This window comes from Manacus candei, unplaced genomic scaffold (assembly GCF_025592945.1).
Source record: "Manacus candei isolate 608988 ecotype Guabito, Panama unplaced genomic scaffold, ASM2559294v1 h1tg000076l, whole genome shotgun sequence".
Taxonomy (NCBI): Eukaryota; Metazoa; Chordata; class Aves; order Passeriformes; family Pipridae; genus Manacus; species Manacus candei.
Genome location: NW_026138124.1, coordinates 962,720 through 980,004, shown reverse-complemented (window position 1 = coordinate 980,004; position 17,285 = coordinate 962,720). Strand labels below are relative to the sequence as shown.

The window sequence follows — 17,285 nt, the reverse complement described above, 5'->3', positions numbered from 1 at the left end:
GTTGCAACAGACCATTTTCCCCTCTCCTTATGAATGAGGATGTTTCAACACACTTAGTTTTTCCTGTCTGTTTTGGTCACATTTTTATTATCCCATGAGGCAGGATTTCTTTCAGAGTAAATTTTCTGGGGGTGTTTTCTTAATATGCAATATTTAGATGTATTGATTATTCTCCTTTGTAATGTTTATGCTCTGGTTTCCATCACATTTTAATACAGCTATTTTTGTCAACTGCTAAACAAGTTATTTAAAAAACACCAAACTGCTGTATGTACACTGCATTTCATTATAATGGTTTTATCTATCACAAATTAAAAAGAAAATATTAAAAACCTAAAGGTATTTAACCTCTCTCTCTGAGAACTAAACACTGTTATCTTTTTTTGAAATCAGTCACCTCTCTATACTGATCCCTTCACTCAAGGTTCTCCAAATTTTAATTAAATTAATACAATTTGAGGAAAAAATTGAGTAGGTGATATGCTGCTTTTCCCTGGGCACAGGGAAATTTCTAAGAGAGCAGAGCACAGCCCAGCACTGCAGACAGGCAGAACTGGTCTCCTTCCCAGAGCCACAAGGTAAAACAGCCTCTTTTTCCTGCCTGTTGGCAGGTCACTCAGCTCTCCCTGGGGGGTGGATGCAGCACTGCTCTGAAGCAAAGGTGATTACAGACCATATGAAAATGCTCCCAATTGGTGTGATTTTGCAGCTAGCTATTATAGATGGTCCCCAGATTTATTGACAAGCACTTGGGCAAATTTGTTTGACTTCCTCTGCTCACTGCTTTCTCAGACACCATGTCACAGGCCAGCGCCGAGCAAGTGCTTATCCAGGCAGGACACACACCCCAGTGACAGACAGAGCTCACTCCACTAGTGTTTCAGTCAGAACCTGAGAGCAGCAGGCAGTTTTAACCAGGATTTAAAGAAAAAGTAACAACAAAATTAAACAAGAAAAAACAAACAACCACCAACAACAAAAACCCCAAACAAAATAAAACAAAAAACCCCATGTGTCTTCTCGACTAATAAAATCAGTACAAGTTGGATGAAATTATGTTCTATCACCATTCCCTATTTCCACTGTATTGGGATGGAGTTGGGATGATATTTTTGGTCTGTGTTTGGCCTTAGCCACCTGCAGAAGTTTGTAGTTCTTCCTGCCAAGTTCCCTGATAAAACAGTGAATTTGGCCTTGGAGGGAGAACTTCTGTGTAAACTGTTTTAATTGGTCTTTTGTGATTGGTCAATGGCTTGTCAAGGGCATTTGGAGGAGAAAGTGACAATGAAATGAGGAAGGCTCTCCCCCAGCCTCAACTGGGAAAGACCCCTCAGGACTCACCTTCGTGAGGGGATTTCCAAAGTGCTCACGCGTGCACAGGAGGGGGGCACTGACATAACCAAGGGGGTGGGATTGGGAACCCCTGACAGGGCAGTGCTGGCCACACCTCCCCGGGGCAGGAGTTCTCAATGAACTGTACAAAAGCAGACACATTTTCCTTGTTGGGGGCCGGCTCTCCACGATGGACCGAGTTGCTTTAGTGGGGACGCCTGCTGGAGTGGGAGCCTGCCAGCCCCTCGGAACACACAGCTGCTGCAGAGAGGCTTTATTACTGGTCAGGATGGGTAAGACTATCTTATAGGTGACACCTGGGTGAGTATGGGTGTCAAGCCTTCTTTCTAGGGTCTTTTGTGTGCTTTTTCCTCCTTCCCTAATCCTTTTTCCTTAGATGCCTGTTTTTCCCTTTTCCTGTTTGCCACCTTTCATGATAAATAGTTACTTTGTTAACTAGCAACGGTGTTTAGTTTTTTCACGTTCCAGAATCTCTCGAACCTGTTTTTCCCTGATACAGTAACCCCTTTCCTGTTACATCCACCCTATAAATTGTTGTGTAGATGTTGCTGAGCCAAACCAAATTCCACAACAGATCTTCTACCCAAAGAGGCTGCAAAGAACGCCTTGTGTTTTTAAGCTCCTATTGGTATGAAATGTGCTACATTAAAAATTAGCATTGCTCTGATAAGCAATAATCATCCATTTACCTTAGGAATAATTCTCCCTTTCTTTGATAGGTGAACCCAACAACCATCTGAACTGCCTCACTTCACCTGACTTACCTGTTTCAGTAAAACACAGTATTTTAATCCATTCTGATGTACTCTCTAGACTTAGGGAATCAATGTGCCAGTGTAATTCCTGGACAACCACATGCTTTTTCTCCAGCAAGAAATGTAACAGGCATAATAAGCTAAAAAAGAACAGTTGCTACACATGAATCATACCTTTAGCTCAGTGTAAATATTTTTAATGCCATGATGAACCAAAAAAATTGGTAGCAATGCAAAACCACAATGTTAACATTTGACTTTTATAAGAATTCAGAATTTCATCATTAGTTAATGTGGGGGTTTTGCAGGCAGAAAATTTTACTTTACTTACCTTGTTGCACAAAACTGTCATGAACAAGATATATTACCTAAATATGCTGGTCCGTTCTACTTCTGAGCAGGATTGCAGCTATAAATTTCACACAGTCTATGTACTGTGTGCAAAGGCTTCTGACAGAATCCCATGGCCATGAAGAACAGAATCTGGATAGTGTCATTCCATTTGACAAACTGACTGATATCACTGTCAGCATAATAGTCCCAGATCTGCAGCAGAAGAGAACAACACTGATTGTCAACATCAAAAGGGTCAAGATAAATTAAATATTTATGGCTCTAGGCTGTGCTGACAACCCCTGATGTGTTCTCAAAGCTGATTCATTTCTTCTGAAAGTTGTCCCACTGAACCTGCAGTCTCCAGTGTTCTGTGTTTATTTCCCAGGCTGTGACAGCCCTGCACTGCAGGGAACCAGCAGCACATTGCTGAACACTCTGCCCTTCCCATCTGGCTAAGCCAGAATCATGCATTCCTTTCCATAGAGGAAGGGAAATTATTAGTACATCTGCTCTTTTTTTTTTTTCATCTAGATGAAAATTTGTGAAAAACCTCAGTGACGCAAAATTCAGGGTTGTCGAGTTTTACCCTGCAGGCAATAAAATTAGTTTCAAGTGAGACTAACTCCCGACTCAAGGCTAAATTTGCCCATTCCCAGATTGCAAATTGTATCATTACTTCATAGGTGCAGGTGAACGCAATAATTAGTGTAACATTCAAGCCATACAAAGCCAAGAATATAATAAATGCCAGGAAAAAAAATTTTGCTGTAGACTAGCTCTTGTTTAACAAACCTGATTTTGTCTTCCAGTTGATTAGAAGTTAGGCTCATAGTGCAAATGTCTTTGATTCATATAAGACTTCTAAATCAGCACCTGAGAATACAACTTGACTAAAGTACACATTAAATGGATTAAAAATATCCACCTAGCTTGAAAACATAGACATTAATTGGGACTTGACATCTGAGGCACTATTACTAGCAAGTTCCCAAAAGGATTGGGATGAGACCCTTTACAAAGGAATGCTTCTGTCAATGAGAACTCACTAAAGCAAACTGAGCAGAGGTAATTGATATTACAAATACTTGCTGACTGATAAATGAGGAAGAGATGAGAGTACTGACAAAGAAATCAGAGCCACTTGGGAAACAAGACATTTCAACAAAGTATGTTTTAAATCGAAACTCACAAAAATGTTCATCTGGGAAAATTCCTAGAAATTCCAAATAGAAAGGTTTATGAATCATCTAAGACTATCTTCCTACTGAGATCTAAGCCATCCAGACAGCTATTTGGGTAACTTCTTGAAAATCTCTAATGATTGCAAAGGCCTGGCAAGTAAATCTAGTCTGGAAAAAGTTTCCCATCACATCTAGACTAAAACATTCTCATCTGCAATTTCAGATCATTTACTTCTCAGCCTGTCTCCGGTGGGCTGGAGCATGAGACACATTTGTCTTTGCAAGACCCCCTCCAACAGCCACCTGCAACAACCTGCAAACTCATTCTCCCTTAGTTGGGTCTTCGTGAAAAAAATATTTGTTTTGTTTTTCTTCTCTGATCCTGCTTTCAAGACTAAGGAAAAATACTCAGGAAAATAGTAATGTAAAGAGAAAGCGGGGCTTGTGGTAAAGTGACAGCATGAGCTCCAAGTAGTTCTGAGGCAGTTCTCAATCCGTTTGTTGAAAACCTTAAAAAGGAAAGTAGATAAGTTTGTCTCTCTTTATAACTTTAGCTTAAAAGACATTTAAATATTTAAAAGGAGGATACTGACACAAAGACATTTGGAAATAAAAAATTCACCTTTCTTGGTCATCTGTTTCACTGTTAAAGATACTTGCCTTATTCCTAATTTGAATTAATTTGGTTTCACTTTCCAGCAACTGCTTCTCAATTCTGTCTTTTGGAGCTAGATTAAACCACCCTGTAGCACACTGTGTTTCTCCAGATGAAAATACTTCAGTCATCTTAGTAGCCCTTCTATCACTCAAAGGGAACTGTTGAATGAGGATGTAGTCAATCCCTATGGTTCCCCTTCTGCATCCATAGCCCTCAGACTAATTCCTAACCACTTGTATTAACAGGTGCAAAGTTCCTCAGCTTGTTCACATGTGGTGGTTTGGTCCGGGCCTTCCTTGGTGACCAGTTTGTAACCAAGGAAGGGTCCAGATTTACCCAGTATTCCCTACGATTTTTGCGTAAGCCAGATTATAAGAAGAAAGGAGGAGAGGCCTTTGCTCTCTTTCCTTCCGGCGGCTTGGAGGTGCAGGTTCCCTGCTGTTGATCTGCCGTGTTGGGGAGCGAGGCCTGGTCAGGCCTTGTCGACCTTGGGAGACAGAGGTTGCCGGTGAGCATTCCGGAGCGACCCTCGGTTGTCCCAGGAGAGTAGTGAGCTATTTTCTTTGCTAATTCTTTTAGTTGTTAGATATTGGGTCACTAATTGGGATATATATATATTTTAGTTTAGTTTTGTTCCTTTTCCCTTCCCCCTTCCCTTTCCCTTGTGAAATTGTATATTTTAATTATATATAAGTGTACATATATTTATATATCTAACTTTGGTTGTCTCTCTCTCGTTTCGGGTTTTCTTAGTTTTTTTTCTCCCTCTTCTCCCTGAGGTTTTGGGGGGGGACTTCTGGTGGTAAGGTTTGGAGACTCGGCAGGGAGCCAGCTTCGAACCATATCACACATACTGCAAGCTCCAAACTTCCATGTCAAAATCATGGTCCTTCCAACCAAGTGGGTCAAGAGTTCTAGTGAAAGTCAATAGATTGTTGACCTGGTTCTCCCCATCTCCTCACTGATATTTTAATTCATGCACATAAGATGGTACATAAAAAAAACAACTTAAAGCTATTTGCATTTTCCAACTGAAAATGCTTAAGCAAAGTTTCTCCACCAGTTCCTCCAGTGAGGGAATCAATAACAACACTGTTTCATTCCCTGCACTGCATACAGAAGAAAGAATTTTCTTTAAAAAGCAAAATGCAAGATTACTAGGTAGCAGTTAATTCCTAACTAACTGCACAATATCTTCAGTATTTTTGTTTACATTACTGAAAATAAAATTAGGGTGGAGAAATTTCTTTCTGCATTGATGACATCTGATACCAGCAATTTGCAGTTATTTTGACTGGTACAATACTTAAATTACTAATAACACATAAAACTCAGAGTTAACACCTGCCTGTGGCAGCAAGAAACACACTTCGTCAAGATTATATTTCCACAAGACCAGATTAATTTAATTACAATTAATATTTTTTTATTAAATGGCTCCAACAAATGCGCAGAGCAATTAATTTGTGTATAAATTACTCCCACTCCTGCTCTAGATGTTATCAGCTCCAAAAAGCCACTTACAACTGTGTGAATTCACTGTCATTCTCAGTCATCACATATGAAAAGGTAGGAAAAGTTTTGTTGAAATAATATACATCTTTTGCAAATACCATGTGTCTGCTTTTCCCTCTCAGGCTGCAGACTGGGCAGGAAGCAGCGTTTGCTGTAACAAATGTTGATGTTCATTCTTGGCAAGAGATCTCTTCTTCAGATAAGCTTTAAGAAATATCATAGATCTACATTATCAGAAGCAGCATCCACGTGAAATTATTTTCCTAAGGATTCTTTGGAAAAAACATTTCGCTTCCCAGGTCTGCTCCCAGGTGCTGTGGGATTCTGCCCCACCCTGTGCTATCACCACTCTTGACTCTGCTTGTCCTGCTCCTGCTGCTCCCTGACATGGGAATGCTTTTCTGACAGCTCAGACACACAAAAGAACCCTCCCATGGGGAGATCCAATGCAAGAAGTCAGCTCACACGCCAGGTTTTTGCTCAAAGACTGTTTTAACCAATTAATCTCCTGCAGGAACACAGTAAATTTGAGTGCCTTTCTCCAAATCTGGTTAAATTTGGTTAAGAGATGTTACAGGCTGAGAGCAACAAAAAGGGGAAGCACACACGTTCCTGAGATGTGACGACATGAGCCTTCAAAGAAGTAATTTCATGTAAATTTGTGTATTCTTTTCCTGTTCTCCATCTTCTTTCCATTGTGTTTCAAACAGGAGAAACTCCTTTTCCTGAAGCAGCTTAGTTCAGATTTGCAAAGTATCTCTGGTCTAAGCTTGGTTTTAGGTATCTAAATTAGCACTTAAAAGGCTTCAGCAGATGAACTGACAATACCTCTGGCAGCTTTTTCCTGCTATCATACCAAATTTCTCTATTAATACTGCAGACACCTCCACTTCAAAGAATCATATGATGTTTCAGTGAGCAGAGTCTCATGTATACACTTGAAATATTTTCAGGATTATTTATACATAGCTCAGCAATATTCACTGAAAGATGCTTCCTAACATTTTGGATCACAGTCATCTGGCATTCAGACTTCAACTGAAAAAAAATTCATTCCACATATAAAATTGCTGGTTAGACTCCATCATCAGGCCTGTTCTTTGAGGTAGCATGAAAGCAGAATCAGGAAAAAACTCAAGAGAGAAAAAATTAAACTAATTAAAATTGAATCAGGTAACAAGCACAGCATTTCCTGCCCTGTATTGTGCATCCATAGAAGCAGCATGCACTCCCAGTGAAGACCATCCCAGTCAACAAAACTGAACGTTGTCTGTATTACCACCATGTAGTAGAAGTGAAAATTCAACCTTAGGACAGCCATGCAGCCTAAAAAACAGGGGAAACGTTGTTAGAGACTATTCAGTACTTCCTGGGAACTCAAGTGAATGACCTAAGAGGGATTTCAAAGTTTGAATATAGTATATTAATGTGGAAAATAAGAGTTACATGCTATAAAGCTGGACAAATTCCTATGATCTCTCATTCAAACTGAGGTTCATAATCACATATCCTGTGTTTTACTCTCATGTAAAAAAATTCAAGAAGATAATGCTTGGAGAGCATAATCTCTTCTTATAGAAGTGACTCAGTGATTCACAGGGAGCCAAACTGGAGATTAACACATAGTGAGGACAACTTCTCCAGCATTTTTGTAGTCTATGGTCATTCATTTCACACTCATTGGCACAATGGTGTGATATCACATCACTAAGAATATTTTGTCAACAGAAAATAAAGAGAGGAAATCTTTAAATTTAGGTACCTAATTCATGATGCCCCCCTCAAAGCTGTAGAGAGCAATGGTTTTCCTCCCTTGCAAACACCGAATGCCATAAACCACAAGGATTCCTAACCTGTTTTTATCATCAGACACCTGTGGAAGGCAGAACACCTTTCTCAGAGCACAAATTTACTCAAACATTTTCTGCAGGTGAGTCTCCTATTTCCTACACATTAACATTAGCCCTGTCCTTTGCACTCGTGTTCTCGGTCATGACCAGAGCAATTCATCAAGCTCCAGTGTGCACAAGAAGCACCTTATCACCAGTTCTTCAGCCAAAATCACCACTGATGTCATAGAAACACGTGCATCCTGTCTGAAACATTACTCCTGACAAGGCAAATTCTCTCCAGGCTAAAGCCAGCATAGAATTAATTTACTCTTACTCACAGACATATAGCGTTGGGACATAGCATAGGGACAGTCCTTGATGAAGAGTTTTAAAGTAAAAAACATTCTGCATTCAATGTAGATTAGACTAGAAATCTCATATGTGATTTAAACATTACAGGTTTTGTGGGCTAAGAAGCACAGTGTTTATCACAATAGCTGTGAAACATTGGAAGAATCAATGCTCCACAATAGTGATGTGCACCATTAATGCTCCACGTGTTTTCCAGGGAAACTACCTGGTGGACAATCCCTTTTTTGTGTGTGTATTTTGCATTACCACCAAGAAGCCAAAACAGAGCACAACCCCAGATCCAGCAGACTGAGGCTGAACGTTACCAAAGCACTGTGGTGCCCTAAGGCCTTGCTGCTGTTGCTGCTTCTCCCCACTCCTGGCTCCCTCTGCCCCCACGCAGTCACACCCCCTTTGGTGCTGGCACCTATTGACTCTCTCTCAAGTTGGCCCAGCTCTCCAACCCAGCAGAAAACAAACTTGTTTCTGCTGAGCTTTTTCCTACTGTAACCAGGCTGGCCTGGCTGATAGAGGGGCTGACAGGCACATGCACACAGGGGAGACGGAGGGGGACCACCACTTCCAGTGGTGACTTCACTCAGCCCACCCTTGGGAACCTCTGTAACAAACCAAAACCAGGCATGTACTGATGGGTTACTGCTGTGCACATAAGCCTTCTGCCAAACTTGTGAAGCTTAGAAAGTAAAAGCTTGTTAAATTAAAAAAAAAACAAATAGAAAAAATTCCCCATATTTTATTTATGATAGTTCTTCTTTGTAATAATTACACTACCTCCCGTACATGAGCAACATATTCAATAACATTTTTGTTATTGAAGAGGCAAAAAAATAAACCCACAAAACTTTCTACAAAAGTTACAAGACCACCTATTGAAAAACAGTGGCCCATCAGAAATTCTAAGAGCAACCTGTTCATGTGAACAATTCAGTCACATTGTAAAAGCATCATTTTTCTTTTATAAATATGACACAAATTATTCATGTTCTTACATAACAGCCAGTTAAAGGCATTCCCATCACAGCCTGCAAAGATGGTTTACTTTTATAGATACAGAACAAAAGAGAACAATAGTACATAATTGCTTTACAAATGGCTTTAGAGTGTAATTATATTATTAGTCCTGAGCAGTTCCATATTCCAAGTGTTCTGCCACTAATCTTTTCAATACATTTTTGTTAGGAACTAAGTGGATATCACTAGAGAAAAAACTTGCCTAGTGGAGAGCACTCCACTGGAGAAATCTAGTTCCATGGAGCTCATGGAAAAGGAGAAATTTCCTATACACATTGCCCTGGAAACAGCCAAAGGAGGAACAGTGAGAGCTGCTTCCATGTACCAACTCCATAGTGACTCTGCCCCCAAAGCTTTACACCCTGAATGTTATCTGCCTTGGTACAATCATTTGTGGGCAGAGGACTTCCTAACAATCTGTCTACCAAGCAAGGTCAGTCAAAAAAGGCCAACAGGACACAGGGCACAGAACTTCTTCACAGGTCTGGATGTCCTCTAGGGGCATCTTCAACTGCTCACATAGCCTCTACAGCCATGTCATGTGCCCAGTTGCCTCTTCCTCTTCAACTTCTGAGGAAGGTCATCTGCAACTGTGCTCGCAGATATCTGAGGTTAGAGCAGACACTGCAGCTGCAGTGAACATCTGTTACCTGCTAGTCAACTCCAGCATGCAGCAAAACACATCTGGCTGGCCAGAAAGAGCAGATATGAAATCCATTCAACACCTGCTCCCTCTCAAAATCTTTACTTCTACAAGACCTTTTTTTTCCCAACACTGCTAACTATAAAGCAACACTTCAACATGAATTCTTTCAATGTCTCTGTACCTTTCTCTTTCTTCTAAATACTATCTTTTCAGCTTGATTTTAAGAATGAAAGTCCCTTTTAGCTTATTGGAACAAATCTAGAGCCAGTGCTACTTCTGACTTACAAGACATTCTTGTTTGATTTGCTTTGTTTTCCTCCTACCCACGGAATGCCTCAGCTAACATCTTCAAAAAGGTTACCTTTTCTATAGCACACAGGCAGGACAAGAATAAACACCTTATTATTGAAGTACTGTAGATTCTGTTACTGTGTACAATTACACTATTACAGTCATACCAGCACTGAAAGCAAAAAGCTCAAGTTCTCTTGCAGTTATTCAGTGCACAGGCAAGAACGGTTTCAGATTTCAGTTCCATTTCTTGAAGTTGTCTTCAGCAGAGAGATCCAAGTTACCACCTTATTTCAACGTAAGAACCACATTAATCATGTGCAGCTCACCACGACATAACAGCCAAATTTAATAATAAGCTACATTTTATAATCTCCTACTAAAATTTATAAGCTATACACTGCTCAGGAATGACTTGCTTTAAAAGAAGAAAAAGGGGTAAACATCATTCACAGACAATTTCCGGAGATAATACAGATGTCAGAGAGCCACAGAATAGCCAAGGTTAGAAGGGACCTCTAGAGACCCTTCAGTCCCAGCCTGCTCAAGGAGGGTCAGCAGGGCCCTGTCCAGTCAGGCTTTGACAATCTCCAAGGACACATCCCTGTCTCTGTGGCACTGGGGAGTGCTCACCAGTGCTGTGCAGGAAGGACCAATCCTCTCCCTCAACCTGCAGGTTACACTCTTTCCAAAGCTTTGGCCTTTGCTGGCTCCTGCTCAGCTTCTGGTCCACAAGGATCCCTAAAGACTTCTGTGCAAACTGTCTTCCTGCCCATCAGTCCTCAGCCTACACTGGGGTATTTCTTCCAGGTTGCAGGATTTTTCTCTTCACTGAACTTCATGAGGTTCCCATTGGCCCAGTGCCTCTCTGAACAGCAGTGCAACATGTGGTGGATCAACCATTCCTCCCAGCTTTGTACATTCTGCAAACGTGCCGAGAGTGCACTCTGTCCCACCAGCCATGTTACAACAGGATTGCCCCAGTATCACCTGATCCTGCTTCCACCTCTTCTATGATTTTTATGTTTGTGTTTGGTCAGGACTTTCATGTTCATCCACATAGGCCTCCTATCACTTGTACTCAATGTCCTGCTCATCCAGTTGGTCCACTCCTGAGCTTGGAGAAGACAACCCTTAAACATTAAACAAGCAGGTCCACAAACAGGTGAAAGTTTGTGCTCCTGAAGCCTACAGTTGCAGTCCTACAATTTGCCTTGTTGCTTTGCCTCAGGATCCTGAACTCCACCAGGTCAAGCTTGCTGTCTCCAAGATAACCTCCCCAAACCCACAAGCTCAGCCAGTTCTTCCTTGTTTGTAAGTATGAGGAACAGAGCACCTCCCCTCATCAGCTGCTTGATCATCTTGCTCAGGAATTTTTCAACAATGCACTTGAGAAACGACCTGATTGCTTGTATCTTGCTGGGATACCCTTCCAGCAGATATTGGGGCAGTTAAAGTTCCCCATGAGGGCCCAAGGCTTCCTCCAGTTGTCTGAAGACAACCTGACCTACTTCTTCTTCCTTATCATGTCATGGGAGACATCAAGAACAGTACTGCTAATACTGGTCTGCCTGGTAATCTTGAACACCAACTCTTCAGTGGCTCATCACCCGCCTGAAGGCAGAGCTCCAGGCATTCCTGCTAGTCTTGCAAATAAAGGGCAACTTTTCTTGCCACTCTCCAACTTGACCATCCTGAAGGGCTTGAATCATCCATTACAGCAGTCCAGCTGTGTGAATATCTTAGTACCTGTCTGTGATGCAACAAGGCTGCAGACATAATACCTACAAGTGAGAGCACCTCCCCCACCATGCTGTCCTCAACAATTTGTCTGTTAAAGTACTTTTACTGCAATTAAATAAGATCCCTGGAGTATATCTCCCTCAATCCCTGATCACAGGCTAAAAATGCCTCACGTGCACTGCTTAATACAGCTCATACCTGGCAGGTGTGAACAGTTATATTGTCACATTCACTCCTCTGAAGCCATTAATGTAGCACAATGTGATCGACAGTGCCAGGGGTTCAGTGAGGACAAAGAGCAGGAAAGTGAAGGTTAAAAAAACATTCTGGGAACAGTTGAGCTGAAACACTGATTGCACAGGTCCAGACAGCAATCTGCAGAAATGCAAGTGAGGTGATCACTCAAGTTAGAGACCCAGCTGGTGTATTATTTCAAGAAACTGGACTGTTTGGCAGACTAGGTATTTTTACCTCGCTATAATTAAAAAACACTTGAGCAATCCCTGGAAAATTTCTAGCACTGTAGTTGGTTTCCCCTCACACTGACAAAACAAGCACAAACCACATTATCTCAGCTGTGCTATGAAAAGAGGAGTTATGGAGCCACCCTGAAGGGGAACATCCCTTGGTGTTTAACCAGAGGGAAAGGAACCACATGAAAGCTAAGAAATAACCTACTTGGTAATTACAATGAATAGCATTTACCTCTTACTGAGAGTTTTACATTTCTTAAATGTTTTCCAAACATTAATTACTAAGGCATGCGGGAAAATATGTCATTGTGTTATGTAGAATATACTAATATATTAATTATTGTGTATGTACCACTGTTCCCTGAGCTCTTCCATACGAATAGCCCGGGGGTACATGTGGTTTGAGTTTGTTCCCGGCTGTAAGGGCAGACAGCATTTTTGGATATTTTTTTTTTCTTTTTTAGTCTACTTCCTCCCAACCTAAGTTGCTAAATATGGATTATTCTGCAATAGGAAGTGAGCTAAAAATAAAACTTGTTTTAATGTAGACCTGGGGTCCCAGAAAGCTACATTCTAAATTTCCCAGAGTCTAACATAATAATAGCTAAAAAATGTCACCAGGTTTCCAAAACAATGAGACAACACAAAGCTTTTGCTACCTCAACAGGCAGTTCCACAAATCAAGGACACGATTTGCACTGCCATAATCACTTCTTCCAAAAGCAGAAACCTATACTTAAATATTTTTTAACTATCCAAACAAATGCCTTGAAATGAAGAAAGGTTGATTATACTACAAATAATTAGAAATACTAAAAGCAATACTACTACTTTTCATCACATTATCATTGTTCTGACTGTGTAACATAAACAGGAAATTTACCTACCTGCTCCCAAGACTTCCAAGTGAAAATTTCATTAAACACTGCTTATCTCAGGGAAAAAAAAAAAAAAAGAAAAGAAAAGGAAAAAAAGGTTATTTCCTATTCTTAAGGAAATAACCTAAAGAGGAAAACTTTTATTTTTTTTCCCATCATTATTAAACATATTTTTTATACTGGGGCACTCACAATTCCTTCAAGCACATCTCACCACTTTTCAAAGCTTTCTTTTTCATCTTTTCCTAGATCAGCTCAATGTACCTCTTGTAATGAGTCCCACTTCCTTGGGAAGCTGCTATTAAATCTCAGAATCATCTTCCTGAGCTAAGTCTGTTATGACTGTTATAAGCCCAGCAAGACACATGACATAACTGAGACAAAAAATTTGAAGCCTGTTGCAGAACTCAGTCCTCCAGGTTCCCACAGAGCTCATCTAAATTCAGGCAGCACTTCAATTAATTTCTATAATGGATTTAAACTGTTATACTGAAAATAGGAAAAGGAGTTGCCATCCAGAACTCCTCAGCACAGACTTCTCAAGAAGGTGGAAGCTCTGAAACCAAAATGCAATTAATGTTTTCCTTATTATCAGTGTCTGAACCATGGTGGATACTTTTTAAACACACAGAACCAGGGGCACTCACTACCACTCTTCCCTCTTGTCTTCATCTTTTCCTGTGAGAATACTTTGAAAACAATTTGTTGCCAAGCATAATATTAATATAAATTTACTTTTGTAACAGTCATTTTACTATAGATGCTGATTTTCAAAATCCAATTAAAAATCTAATACTTTCTGCTTAGTCTCATTAGCTTTCATCCTATCTGACGATCTGAAGCAAATTAAAGCCTAAGCTGTCATTTAAAGGCAGAAAGAGAATTGGTTTAATTTAAGGAAGTCACTTTTGAGGGGACACAGTTGTGTCTGACTCATACTTTTAAGAACTTCATGTGCTAAGCATCCCAATACCCTGTTTTGTACAGGGTTGTCCAAGTCTGAATTCTGATTTTACCCTTTTAGTTATTTTGTAAGAAAAAGGTTTGACAAAACTGACAAGCAGTGACTATATCTGCTCCATTTAACCCAAGGAGGCAAAGCCATGATGTCATTATTGTATTAGGAACTCCTAGTTTAATTCCCTCACTCACCAGGTCCTTCAGAAAGCTAAAGAAATCACATAGATCAGTTCTCAAAAATACTCAAGACTGAACTGAAACAGGAAGCCTTTCACATTTTGAGATATTTAAATAAAAATGCAAAAAGAAATAGGGAAATAGTCTAGAAGTTGTAGGGATCTCTCCAGAAGTTGAAAAACCTATCTCAGTTTACAGGTCTTGCTCTATATTCTCTGTTTGCCAACAACTTGAGGATGTGAGCATCTCTCATTCCAGATGAATCTGTGAAGACAAAGTACAAAGCACAAAGCAATCAGATATTAGAGTGGTGAGGAACACAAGTGCCCAAGACCTCTTAAAAATGAGGCAGAGCACCTTCAGCAAAATGGCCTGCTTCATATGAGCTGGCACAAACTGCCCTGAATTATCTGTCTTGATCTCAAATGAATGATTATTAAAATACTGGTGCTTCTATATCTGTGAGTTTCCTGTGAGCATAAAACCAGCACAGCTACACTCAGCTCCACTCCCATTAAATAGCACAGAGCTTGCTGCCGTCACAGCCTGCGCTTCAGCCACTGCTGGGAAGCCTTCCCAGCTGAAATCCATTCCTGGCTTTTTATAAATGAGTGTCAGAGAAGCCCAAATCACTTGCTGCCCCTCAGTCCTCAGCTATGCTCAAGTTCACAGTGACACAGTTGAACAAGGGCAGTGCTTGAAGCCGTTTGCATTCACAACAGGAAAAGATGAAGACAAGAGGGAAGAGTGGTAGTGAGTGCCCCTGGGTAGGAGCTCCTACCCAGCTCCACTGACAGGTACAGGTCAGCAGTGTCAAAAGACGAGGAGATCACCAAAAAGCAAAGTGTTACATCTTCCAATACTGACGGACAAAATAAGATCGTCATTTATCAAAGGAAATATTGAATGAGGGCAGTGATAGCCTCTATTTCTGTGTAGCATTGCTCAACCAACCCAGCAAGGCTCCAGATCACTGACTGCAGGGGCATAGCCATGAACAGGCCACTCATATCTGCCTCTTTCTTATACTCTCACCCCACACATCTGCTACCTCCACATTGAAAAAGACCCTGGGAATTCTGTCTGACCTAACACAGACACTACATGTTCTAAACACTGCCCAAGAAGACTGTTTTCCATAGGCTATCAAGCACTAAGATTAAGGGCAAATTAGAAAAACTCAACCTAATACTTTTATTCTGCCTCATACAAAATTTCTTTACACATGATCAAAAACCAGAAAATGGCACTTAAAGCTGTATCATAAAGGAAACTCTTGTAAAATCTCTTTCGATATCTTGTCAAAATCAGCATGCTCTGTGACTAGACGACTGTCAGGGTGATCTATAGCCCCCAGCCAGCACTGTAATATAAGCTAAATTGCCTGAGCCACAAGCAATGATAGAGTCATTCTACAGGAAATTGGAAATCAATTCTTGTCATCACTGTACATAACTCCTTTATCAGAGATCCAGTTCACCAGTGTAATGCAAGGCAAGGAAGCTGGGAACTGACAATCATGACAAGTTGAACAGTTCCACACATGTATTTAAGTATGGGAGTTCTGTTTCTGGAATACCCCTTTGCATAGGGCACATGATAGATGTGAGCAGCCTGACCTGGTGAAGTATCAAAGGTTAGTGGTGGTCACACAGGTGTGCTGCAACTTGTTCCATGAGGTTGATGTACACACCCAGGGTTTGGGCCTGAAATTTGAGGCCCAGTGCAGTGAGTCCTGGTAAAACAGAGGGACAACCTCCTGCTGAATCTCACATTGGAATTCTTTCAGACTGGTACTGGGAGATTCCTTCATAATCATGATCTAGATGTTGCAGAAACCAGGGCACCAGTATCAGCATTGGTAATGTTACAGTTAAATCAAACCAAAATATTTAAATTTGAAAAGTAGTAAAAATTTATTGTAAGATTTACTGAAAGTGCAAATGAGCAAAACAGTGTGCTGGGTGACCGGGGAGACCTCTGCTCCGCTCACGGTCCACAAGCGCAACAAGCAAACAGCAACATTTATACCCTTATTAATTTCCCCTCCCACAGTCACTTGTCATCTCTTCATTGGACTTAGGTTCGTGGGCTCCATTCTGTTTGGTCCTTCCTTCCCGGGCTCAGTTTAGTTGCTAGGGACTTCCCACCAATAGTTTGATTAGTCCGCTGTCCTTGAGGCCTGGTATGTGGGACTTTCCAGATGGCAGTCCTGTTTATTCTTTATCGTCCTTGTGCTTGACCCTCTGCTCCTTATCCATCTCCTCCTTGCCTTATAAGTACACTTGGACAATACACTTTTAGAATAACAGGATATAATATACTCATTTAGCAAAGCATAACAATTTGTCATGTCAGCATTATGGTTAACTATTCTGCAACTTATGATTTTTCAGCCTAAGCGAAGTTTTAACTATATCGGTATAAAGCATATTAATTTAAGATATAATTTGATGAGCAAATTATTTATTTCATCGTTGCTCACTCATTACAGCAAGCTTATTCACAAGTTTGGCTATCTGCAATGCTCGTTGTCGTGGTTTGAGAGGCCCTCCTTACCTGGAGCTGGAAGATTGCTAGTTCCACGGGTGGCATTTTTGATGCAGAGCCAATCAGAAGCTTGATTACGCCTCGGCAAAATGACATATTTTGATGCACTGGAAGAGAAGCTGGTGGCGCAGTTTGAATTAGAGACCACGAGGAGAGAGAGAGAGGCCCTATGGCCCAGGGGCCAAGTGCGGCACCAAAGCCGAACCAAGCCCCTCGCTGAGACTTTGTTACACAGAAAGAATTAGAGACTCGAGGGGTAGCCGAGGGGGAACTCCGAATTCAGGGGGCCTCCTGGGCCCCATGGCCCTGGCTCGGCCAGGGCTGTGGCGTTTTTCCCCACTCGCAGTGGGGGCGGCGGCAGAGGCAGCATGGAGCAGCCAGTTGTGGCCAGGGCCGAGACTGGGCTCCTGGCCAAAGATATGCAGCTGAGATCAGAAGAATTCCAGAGGGCAAGAGAAAAGCTGCCCAGAGCAGGAGAGCATAGCATGGAATCAGACCAAGGAACGCGGGAGCATCTAGCCGTGACCGCTTGCAACGGAGCAGGGAGAGAGAAG

General features: G+C 41.2%; 2 long non-coding RNA genes across 2 annotated transcripts in view; one reads left to right on the top strand and one right to left on the bottom strand.

Moving 5' to 3' along the window:
* The window catches only part of LOC127480935 (uncharacterized), a 119,027-nt gene extending 107,094 nt beyond the window's left edge, over positions 1 to 11,933 (bottom strand). Inside the window, exon 1 of the long non-coding RNA XR_007908057.1 lies at positions 11,892 to 11,933. This is a non-coding gene — a long non-coding RNA (uncharacterized LOC127480935). The remainder of the gene's footprint in view (positions 1 to 11,891) is intronic.
* Positions 1 to 17,285, top strand: part of LOC127480934 (uncharacterized) — a 349,754-nt gene that overhangs the window by 82,471 nt on the left and 249,998 nt on the right. The gene's annotated exons all lie outside the window — the stretch shown is intronic.